The following is an 11,980-nucleotide window of genomic DNA, read 5'->3' as shown; positions in this document are numbered from 1 at the left end:
GTTGGTTTTTGAAACCAATTACTAAAGTTTAAACATCCTGTCACTTCAAAATCTAGAAATTAACAACACAACACCGTGTTTTCTTCACACTTTAATAAATTGCAAATATCCTGCATGATTCTTCATTGATCTTCAACTTCAAAATGTTAAAACTGACAACACAGTCTTTTCTTCACTCTTTACCAGAACCGTGAAATCATATTTTACTTATTTTGTAGATATATATTATTAAATAACAAAAGTTTATTTCTGAGACCAAATGTTAATCTATCTTATCTAGTATTGTTTTAGAAATTACAATGTTGGTTTTGAAACCATTTACTCAAGTTTAAACATCGAAGAATTGAGAAATTGACTCAACACCGTGTTTTCTTCACACTTGAATAAATTGCATATATCCTGCATTATTCTTCATTGATCTTTAACTTCAAAATGTAAAAACTGACAACACAGACTTTTCTTCACTCTTTACCATAACAGTGAAATCATATTTTACTTATTTTGTAGATATATATTATTAAATATCATAAGTTTATTTCTGTGACTAAATCCAGTGATTGACATCATGGGTTGCTGAAGACCTAACACCCCAGATCTCCACTGCTGACACCTAAAAATGTTAAGCTCTATCCCTTAACCCATGCTTGCCGTAAAACGCGACTATGCTTGTCGTAAAAGGCGACTAACGGGATCGGGTGGTCAGACTCGCTGGCTTGGTTGATGCATGTCATCGATCCCAATTGCGTGGATCGATGCTCATGATATCAATCACTGGATTGTCTGGTCCAGACTCGATTATTTACACACCGCCGTCATATAACTGGAATATTGCGGAGTGCGGCGTAAATCCACAAACCAACCAACCAACCATAACTGTGAAATTATATTTGACTTATTTTGTAGATATATATGATTAAATAACATAAGTTTATTTTTTAGACTAAATGTTAATCTATCTTATCTAGTATTGTTTTAGAAATTACCATGTTGGTTTTTGAAACCAATTACTAAAGTTTAAACATCCTGTCACTTCAAAATCTAGAAATTAACAACACAACACCGTGTTTTCTTCACACTTTAATAAATTGCAAATATCCTGCATGATTCTTCATCGATCTTCAACTTCAAAATGTAAAAACTGACAACACAAACTTTTCTTCACTCTTTACCATAACCGTGAAATCTTATTTTACTTATTTTGTAGATATATATTATTAAATCACATAAGTTTATTTCTGTGACTAAATGTTAATCTGTTACCTAATATTGTTTTAGAAATTACAATGTTGGTTTTGAAACCATATACTAAAGTTTAAACATCGAAGAATTGAGAAATTGACACAACACCGTGTTTTCTTCACACTTTAATCAATTGCAAAATATCCCGCATGATTCTTCATTGATCTTCAACAACTTAAAAAATGCAAAAACTGACAACACAAACTTTTCTTCACTCTTTACCATAACCGTGAAATCATATTTTACTTACTTTTTAGATATATATTATTAAATCACATAAGTTTATTTCTGTGACTAAATGTTAATCTCTGTTACCTAATATTGTTTTAGAAATTACAATGTTGGTTTTGAAACCATATACTAAAGTTTAAACATCGAAGAATTTAGAAATTGACACAACACCGTGTTTTCTTCACACTTTAATAAATTGCAAATATCCTGCATGATTCTTCATTGATCTTCAACAAATTCCAAATGCAAAAACTGACAACACTTTTCTTCACTCTTACTATAACTGCGACTAACGGGATCGGGTGGTCAGACTCGCTGGCTTGGTTGATGCATGTCATCGATCCAAATTGTGTGGATCGATGATCATGATATCAATCACTGGATTGTCTGGTCCAGACTCGATTATTTACACACCGCCGTCATATAACTGGAATATTGAGGAGTGCGGCGTAAATCCACAAACCAACCAACCAACCATAATTTTGAAATTATATTTGACTTATTTTGTAGATATATATGATTAAATAACATAAGTTTATTTTTTAGACTAAATGTTAATCTATCTTATCTAGTATTGTTTTAGAAATTACCATGTTGGTTTTTGAAACCAATTACTAAAGTTTAAACATCCTGTCACTTCAAAATCTAGAAATTAACAACACAACACCGTGTTTTCTTCACACTTTAATAAATTGCAAATATCCTGCATGATTCTTCATTGATCTTCAACTTCAAAATGTAAAAACTGACAACACAAACTTTTCTTCACTCTTTACCATAACCGTGAAATCTTATTTTACTTATTTTGTAGATATATATTATTAAATATCATAAGTTTATTTCTGTGACTAAATGTTAATCTCTGTTACCTAATATTGTTTTAGAAATTACAATGTTGGTTTTGAAACCATATACTAAAGTTTAAACATCGAAGAATTGAGAAATTGACACAACACCGTGTTTTCTTCACACTTTAATAAATTGCAAATATCCTGCATGATTCTTCATTGATCTTCAACAAATTCCAAATGCAAAAACTGACAACACTTTTCTTCACTCTTACTATAACTGCGACTAACGGGATCGGGTGGTCAGACTCGCTGGCTTGGTTGATGCATGTCATCGATCCCAATTGCGTGGATCGATGCTCATGATATCAATCACTGGATTGTCTGGTCCAGACTCGATTATTTACACACCGCCGTCATATAACTGGAATATTGCGGAGTGCGGCGTAAATCCACAAACCAACCAACCAACCATAACTGTGAAATTATATTTGACTTATTTTGTAGATATATATGATTAAATAACATAAGTTTATTTTTTAGACTAAATGTTAATCTATCTTATCTAGTATTGTTTTAGAAATTACCATGTTGGTTTTTGAAACCAATTACTAAAGTTTAAACATCCTGTCACTTCAAAATCTAGAAATTAACAACACAACACCGTGTTTTCTTCACACTTTAATAAATTGCAAATATCCTGCATGATTCTTCATCGATCTTCAACTTCAAAATGTAAAAACTGACAACACAAACTTTTCTTCACTCTTTACCATTACCGTGAAATCTTATTTTACTTATTTTGTAGATATATATTATTAAATCACATAAGTTTATTTCTGTGACTAAATGTTAATCTCTGTTACCTTATATTGTTTTAGAAATTACAATGTTGGTTTTGAAACCATATACTAAAGTTTAAACATCGAAGAATTGAGAAATTGACACAACACCGTGTTTTCTTCACACTTTAATCAATTGCAAAATATCCCGCATGATTCTTCATTGATCTTCAACAACTTAAAAAATGCAAAAACTGACAACACACTTTTCTTCACTCTTTACCATAACCGTGAAATCATATTTTACTTACTTTTTAGATATATATTATTAAATCACATAAGTTTATTTCTGTGACTAAATGTTAATCTCTGTTACCTAATATTGTTTTAGAAATTACAATGTTGGTTTTGAAACCATATACTAAAGTTTAAACATCGAAGAATTTAGAAATTGACACAACACCGTGTTTTCTTCACACTTTAATAAATTGCAAATATCCTGCATGATTCTTCATTGATCTTCAACAAATTCCAAATGCAAAAACTGACAACACTTTTCTTCACTCTTACTATAACTGCGACTAACGGGATCGGGTGGTCAGACTCGCTGGCTTGGTTGATGCATGTCATCGATCCAAATTGTGTGGATCGATGCTCATGATATCAATCACTGGATTGTCTGGTCCAGACTCGATTATTTACACACCGCCGTCATATAACTGGAATATTGCGGAGTGCGGCGTAAATCCACAAACCAACCAACCAACCATAATTTTGAAATTATATTTGACTTATTTTGTAGATATATATGATTAAATAACATAAGTTTATTTTTTAGACTAAATGTTAATCTATCTTATCTAGTATTGTTTTAGAAATTACCATGTTGGTTTTTGAAACCAATTACTAAAGTTTAAACATCCTGTCACTTCAAAATCTAGAAATTAACAACACAACACCGTGTTTTCTTCACACTTTAATAAATTGCATGATTCTTCATTGATCTCCAACTTCAAAATGTAAAAACTGACAACACAAACTTTTCTTCACTCTTTACCATAACCGTGAAATCATATTTTACTTACTTTTTAGATATATATTATTAAATCACATAAGTTTATTTCTGTGACTAAATGTTAATCTCTGTTACCTAATATTGTTTTAGAAATTACAATGTTGGTTTTGAAACCATATACTAAAGTTTAAACATTGAAGAATTGAGAAATTGACACAACACCGTGTTTTCTTCACACTTTAATCAATTGCAAAATATCCCGCATGATTCTTCATTGATCTTCAACAACTTAAAAAATGCAAAAACTGACAACACACACTTTTCTTCACTCTTTACCATAACCGTGAAATCATATTTTACTTATTTTTTAGATATATATTATTAAATATCATAAGTTTATTTCTGTGACTAAATGTTAATCTCTGTTACCTCATATTGTTTTAGTAATTACAATGTTGGTTTTGAAACCATTTACTCAAGTTTAAACATCGAAGAATTGAGAAATAACAAAAGTTTATTTCTGAGACCAAATGTTAATCTATCTTATCTAGTATTGTTTTAGAAATTACCATGTTGGTTTTTGAACCACTGTACTTAAGTTTAAACATCATGTCACTTCAAAATCTAGAAATTGACAACACAACACCTTGTTTTCTTCACACTTTAATAAATTGCAAATATCCCGCATGATTCTTCATTGATCTTCAACAACTTCCAAATGTAAAAACTGACAACACTTTTCTTCACTCTTTACCATAACTGTGATCGGGTGGTCAAACTCGCTGACTTAGTTGATGCATGTCATGGATCCCAATTGCGTGGATCAATGCTCATGATATCAATCACTGGATTGTCTGGTCCAGACTCGATTATTAACAGACCGCCGTCATATAGCTGGAATATTGCTGAGTGTGGCGTTAAACAACAAACCAACCAACCAGCCATAACTGTGAAATCATATTTGACTTATTTTGTAGATATATATAATTAAATAACATAAGTTTATTTCTGAGACTAAATATTAATCTATCTTATCTAGTATTGTTTTAGAAATTACCATGTTGGTTTTTGAAACCAATGTACTAAAGTTTAAACATCCTGAAATTCTAGAAATTGACAACACCTTGTTTTCTTCACACTTTAATAATTAAATTGCAAATATCCCGCATGATGCTTCATTGATCTTCAACAACTTCAAAATGCAAAAACTGACAACACACACTTTTCTTCACTCTTTACTATAACTGTAAAATTCTTGCACAATAGGTCAAATCTCGATCCAACTTGAAGATTCACCTTGATGTAAAGTTTTGATTGTTGTTTAACGCCAGATTCAACAATATTTCAGCCCTGTGATAGCAGTCTGTAATGATCGATAATGGACCAGACAATCCAATGATCAGTCACAGAACGGAGTCGAAACCCAGTGTTAAATGATACCGTGGTTGTTTAGGTTCCAGGATATACAAGAGCTGATAAGTCCAATGTATCTCCAATAATCTCTCTTGATTATTATTCTTAACCACACATGAGCATGTTTTGTTTGTAGCTTGAAAGGTTGTTTGTTTGTTGTTTAACTCAGCTTAAAGGTGAATACCATGATTTAATTACCATTTCCGTTTTTATGTATTATAAAATGAGAATTGAATTCAGCTGTAGCCATCAAAACTGAAATTTGCAAACACAGGCAATGCTTTTTCTGAAGACGAAGCTGGGTTTATATCCAAAAAAATAATTGTCATTGCTGCAATGTATGTTTCTTTTACATAAAAGAAAATCAAGCTTAAAGTCTAAAATAAATAAAGCTGTAAAAATATCTGTTTGTTTGTTTGTTCTTTAACGCCGCACTCAGCAATATTCCAGCTATATGACGGCGGTCTGTAAATAATCGAGTCTGGACAAGAAAATCCAGTGATTGACATCGATCCACGCAATTGGGATACGGCTACAAAGTCAACGAGCCTGACCACCCAACCCTGTTAGTCACCTATTAACCCAAGTATGGGTTGCTGAAGACCTTTTCTACCCTGGATCTTCACGGGTCATAAAAAATGTCTTATCTTCAATACAAAATCCCAGCCTCCTGTCAATGGACAAAAAATAAATTGTCATTGTTGCAATGTATATTTCGTTTACAAAAAAATCAACCTCAAAGTTTGAAATAAATAAAGGTGTGGCTGTAAAATATCTAATCTTCAAAACACTACCACCCCCACCCCCCCCTATTTGTTCAATCAAACATTGAAATAAATGAAATTATCTTGATTCTAAGATATTCTAAATATGCATTGAATACCTATTAATTATAACAGATACTGGACTTTACAGGTGATGTCTTTACAAGTGATGTGATTGTTGCAATGTATTTCTCTTTAAAAATTATACAAGTTAAAAGTTTTAAATTAATAAAGCCATGTCTGTAAAATTATCTTATCAAATGTACTTTTGTTTAAGAAAAAAATCAAGCTCAAAGTTATAAATAAAATAAGCTGTGGCTGCAAAAATATCTAATGTTCAATACAAAATCCCAGCCTCCATCAACGGACAAAAGTAGGTGAGTATGGTTTTACGCCGCTTTAGCAATATTCCAGCAATATCACGGCTGGGGACACCAGAAATGGGCTTCACACATTATACCCATGTTGGGAATCGAACCTGGGTCTTCGGTGTGACGAGCAAACGCTTTAACCACTAGGCTACCCAACCGCCCCCATGGGACAAAAGATCATTTGTCATTGTTGCAATATATTTTGCTTTTACAAAAAAATCAACCTCAAGGTATTACATAAACAAAGGTGTGGCTGTAAAATATGTAATCTTCAAAACACTCTCCCCCCCCCCATTTGTTCAATCAAACACTGAAATAGAATATAAATGAAATTATCTTGATTCTAAAAAAATTCTTATTTTTTGGGGAAATACGCATTGAATACCTATTAATTATAACAGATACTTGTCCGAATAAATCACTGAAGTCTGGCATCATCCTACTTTGTGGTTGGTGGCATTGTGTCGTCTATTTGGTCCTATTCGAGCACCCATACAAAACCTTTCCCTGTTCCGCGATTTGGTGGAGTTCGCTTCCTTGTCAAGTCCAGCAAGAGGCCGCGCGACAAATGTAAATAATGAACTTCTATGTTTATTATGAAAAGTTTGATGAAATGGATTACAAAATTGCAGCAGCTATAGAGAACGCGAATAACCATAAAGGTAAGTGAGCGCGGTTTATTCCGTTCAACTTGCATGACACGTACTGCGATAACCGAGAATGCATGCTTCACGCTACGATAAGCCGAGAGCCGCGACATGACCCAAGGCTACGATGTAATTTTCAAAAAACTCACGTCTCCTACATTATGGCTACATGTAAGTCAACATGAACATCAAATATCCGTTTGTAAACATATTTACAGGAAAACAATGACGGCATAATACTTATTTGCCGTATTGTGTCAATTTCAATCATGCACAAATATGACCTGTCCTCACCTGCTGAAAATGTCGGTCGAAAATGAGGCATGGGACGAAGAGAGTTACCTCCCTTTTGAGAGACCCAAACCGACCAGCAGCAAAACGGACCATAATTCTGACGAAAACTGTTAGTCAAAACGGACCAGTGAACTACCAGATTGAAAATAAAGACTATAGTTTAGTCATATACAAGTAATTATGAACACCGATACAGCACATTCATTAATAGATACAGTTTTTTCATGTGTCATAATATTTTAAAGTAATTTGCAAGATATTTACTCTGGGCTTCCCGCCTTATATCTGTAATAATGCCGATGTTACTCAACCGATGCGATCCCGTCTCAACCCAAGCCGAGTCGGTGCGCCCGTCCTGAGCGGGGCTGGGTCTTTGGCTGCGTTTGATTGTCCACAAGTGGGCCCTGCGGCAGCAAACTCCCTTCATTCAGTCACTGAGGCTCATTCGCTTTGCGCTAGGTGGTATTAAAACTGTCGTTTTTTGTGTCCAATAAGGCCACAGCATTGTGAAAGCACCATTTATCGTTCGCTCAGTTCCTCGATTATGTTTAAATTCTGTATGCGTATGGAGACAGTTGAGTTCCAGATACTATTTAAATGTCAAGGTAGTGCATTCGTTTTTCAGTACGTTCGTGCGTGCGTGCGTGTCACCCGTAGCCCGACATTGCAGCTTGCATCTTTATAATTATTTATTATTCCGCCGTTTTTTGTTCAAGAGCTAGCAGAAAAAACACTGGCTCGATTGTGTTGAAATTTTGATGCGTTTGCAGATAGTAAAGTACTAGATACCACACAAATTCCTAGGCCGTGGGCCCAATGACTAAGGGCAGATAACTGAAAAACAAGTAATTTTTAAGGTATAGTTTGCTCTATTGCTCCGCAACCACTGGTCCCATTACTTTAATACTTTGCTTGTATCTGCCTATGGTGCTTGACACCTTTTGTTCTTTGTCTTTGGTCATTGGTCCCGTGGTTTTGCAACCATATGGGATTCAAGGTTTTTCTTTTGATATATGTCTTCAAATCCTCTCAACCCACTGCAAGAAATGCTTTCAAACTTTCTGAGAATTGTCTCCATGCATAACACATCAAACCCCGTTTGCCGATTTTGGATATCTTTGTTATTTGAGGCCATATTCGATTCAGAGTTTTTAAAGTGCCTTTGGGGTACCTGTCTTCAAATGCATACTCCCCTGAATCCACTACATGAAATACTTCCAAACTTTCGGAGAAGTGTCCCCACACACAATCTCATTAAAATCAGATCTTAGTTCTCGCTACCGCTAAACAAGAACTAAGATCTGATTTTAATGAGATTGCCCCACACACAACACAACAAACTCTAATAGCCGTTTGTCATATCTGTTTTAGTTGCGGCCATAATGGATTTTGGTATTGATATTCATTTTCACCGAAACTTTACTTTAAAGATCATATCTTGTAAGGTTGTTGACAGAAACTATTGTAAGTTTACATGAAGTTGGTGTGCCATATTCATCCTATTGTTGATGCATCCTATTGTTCTTGGTTGCATGCTAAAAGTAACACTGCTTGGTGGTAATATTTGATTAATATTTGGGACACCCCTGGAACACGCCAATTTAGTAGCGACGATGTGCGGTGACTATTTTTTGACGTCGTCGGTACAAGCAACCCCTTTCAGGATTCGAACATGTGCGAGGTTGGAAATGGGTTTAGAACAGATTTCTGCACACGACAATTTCGAAGCGGCGATACCCTGCAAGTGGTGCCTACATTTGACGAATGTGGTACAAGGAAACCCTTTGAGGATTCGAACATGGGCGTTTGTGCACAGTACTACTTGGAGCCCGCCATTGCTGCTTGCAGCTTTAATTATAGTCGCTCTTATAGTCGAGGGAATTCCCCTTCTGCTCACGTGTATGGTTATGCACAGGAAAATTCATGCATATTTATTTCCAAACTACCCTCTGAGACCTAAGGCAAGGAAGGAATGAAACAACAAACGTACATATGTATGGCCTGTGTCAGAGGGTCGTTGTTCATATCTTCCAACTCTGAAACCTAATCACGTCCTTGCACCGTAAAACAACCGTCATGGGATTTCAGAACTGTCGAATGGTGTTTAGTCTTTTGGACACCAAGAATTTCCGCGCATGCTTATACATATCGGTAATATAATTCAAGTATTTTGAGTGGCATGTATAAAATTAACACCGTCAGTACCCCGTCGCTGTGCTGAGTTTTATATGGGATACATGGATTTATAAATATTCCTTTGAAGCTTAAATTTTATTAAACAAAAAAAACAAAACAAAAACGTGCATGCTCGCTCGCCTGTTTTGTGTCCGCGCGCCTGTGTTCAACAAATTGCCTGTCATCGAGTTTCAACCCGCATTTTTCCAACTTTGTCTTCCCGTTCACAGGGAACTAATCCTCGAATCTGGCGGGAACTGAACATGTCATTTAAAACAGCCGTCTTTTCCCGGACGTATTTATTCCGGCTCGTTACAGTCCGACTGTTGCACTTATTCTCGCCTTTTGCCTTGATTGACAAGTCCGATGAACTTTGTTTTGATCCTACTCTCCGTTGATTTCAGAGATAAACTACTGGTTTTTAGATACTTCTTATTTATACATTTCAAATCTCGCGCTAAAGCTCTCGGTTCCAAATTAAGATAAGATGTATCTACTCTACAGTGGGACTACATCAAATTTCAAAACACAGTAGGTTTATCTCCATTCTACTGCTTTGATAATGGTGTACTCTTGCATCACGTAACAACACTGGGTACATTCCGAAAAGTGACCACAGGTAGTTATATGTGTAACTAATATGACTAAAGTTCAACATTAAAATACCCATAGTCTTGAGAAGTTCCAAAAAAGTGTTCAAAGCACATAGTTTTTTAACTAGAAGATGACAAAGAACTCACCAAACTGAGTCCAAAGATAGAGGTTTAATTTCATGGCAACCTGCTCTGCACTATTTGGTCTCGACAAGTCATTTCTTGAAAATCAGCGAGAGTCATTTCTTGGAAATCTAGTAATCCCATTTCCATTGGAGGGGTGAAAGTTAAACGAATATATTATTCGAAACAACTTTATGAATTAACATTCTACTATTTATTTTACATAGGTAAGTTTTATTAGGTAGTTCGCAATCACCCCAGTAAATAATTTAAAAAATGAATATATATGCCTCTCAACCCAAACTTGGATGTGACAGAACTTGACCTACATCACGGTTACTCACACCTCAAAACCGTCAATGGCTGGCAGTGTTGTTTTTCCATTTTTTGCCTCAGACAAGTTACACGAGCAAGATTACTACCCCGATCTATGATGTGGTTCAACAGTAACCTGTAGATTTACTGGGATGAGCCTGCTGGTACAATGCGATTGCCAATGATACTGAGTATGACTGAACACCCGCTTTTTAGGCTGCAGACAAGCCAGATATTTTGCCACGAGTAATCTGCATGATTTAACCTCTCAATTTAACCCTAAATTCCCTCGCTTCTTTTCCATTCACAGCTTCACTATTTTTATAGCCAAACTTATAACTATTATTTTTCTTTCTTTCACTTTTTCTACATCCTCTTCTCTGAGCCGAAAATCTTTTTCCATAGCTTTGGCTAAGAAATTCCTCTACACTAAACATCATATCAGACAATAAAATGTTTCTGCAATAATTCATGTATAATATAATATACATGTATTATATGTCTGCCCGACGAGACTTCATTGTTTCCCAAATTGAATCAATATGTCAACCAAGAAAACTAAATGCGAAAGCAACAACTATCAAGTGGTATACAATTAATAAATGTATTACAATATTCACATTCTGATGTCATCGATCCGAACTGTGATCCCAATTGCAAACTTTGGAACTGAACATGTTTGTTTGTTTTGTTTGTTTGTTTGTCTGACGCCACAGTAAGCAATATTCCAGCTATATGATGCCGGTCTGTAAATAATCGAGTCTGTACCAGACAATCCAGTGATTAATATCATGAGCATCAATCCACGCAATTGGGATTGATGACATGCATCAACCAAGTCAGCGAGCCTGACCACCCGATCCCGTTAGTCGCCATTTACGATAAGCATAGTCACCTTTTATGGCAAGCATGGGTTGCTGAAGACCTATTCTACCCGGGATCTTCACGCGTCTATTAATTACGCGAGAGCCCTTGACTCAGCATGTATAAGAGACCTGGCTTGTATTAGAGACCCAGCGTGTAATAGAGGAAATATCGATACATCGACCAGGAGCCAATTTTTATCAATCGATAGGTAGGCTGTCGATGTATTCATGCGCACCCTTTTGTGTGAAAAAGCTTAATATATTTAAAAGGCGTTTCCGTAGCAAAAAGGGAACCTCTTTTTAATCAGTCAGAATCAAGTATTCTTCAATGTCATCTTAGAATGGATATTGACTCCGTGGTGCC

This window comes from Haliotis rufescens, unplaced genomic scaffold (assembly GCF_023055435.1).
Source record: "Haliotis rufescens isolate VD_foot unplaced genomic scaffold, xgHalRufe1.0.p SCAF_34, whole genome shotgun sequence".
Lineage (NCBI taxonomy): Eukaryota > Metazoa > Mollusca > Gastropoda > Lepetellida > Haliotidae > Haliotis > Haliotis rufescens.
The sequence above is the reverse complement of the archived record's forward strand: the minus strand, read 5'-3'. Positions refer to the sequence as shown.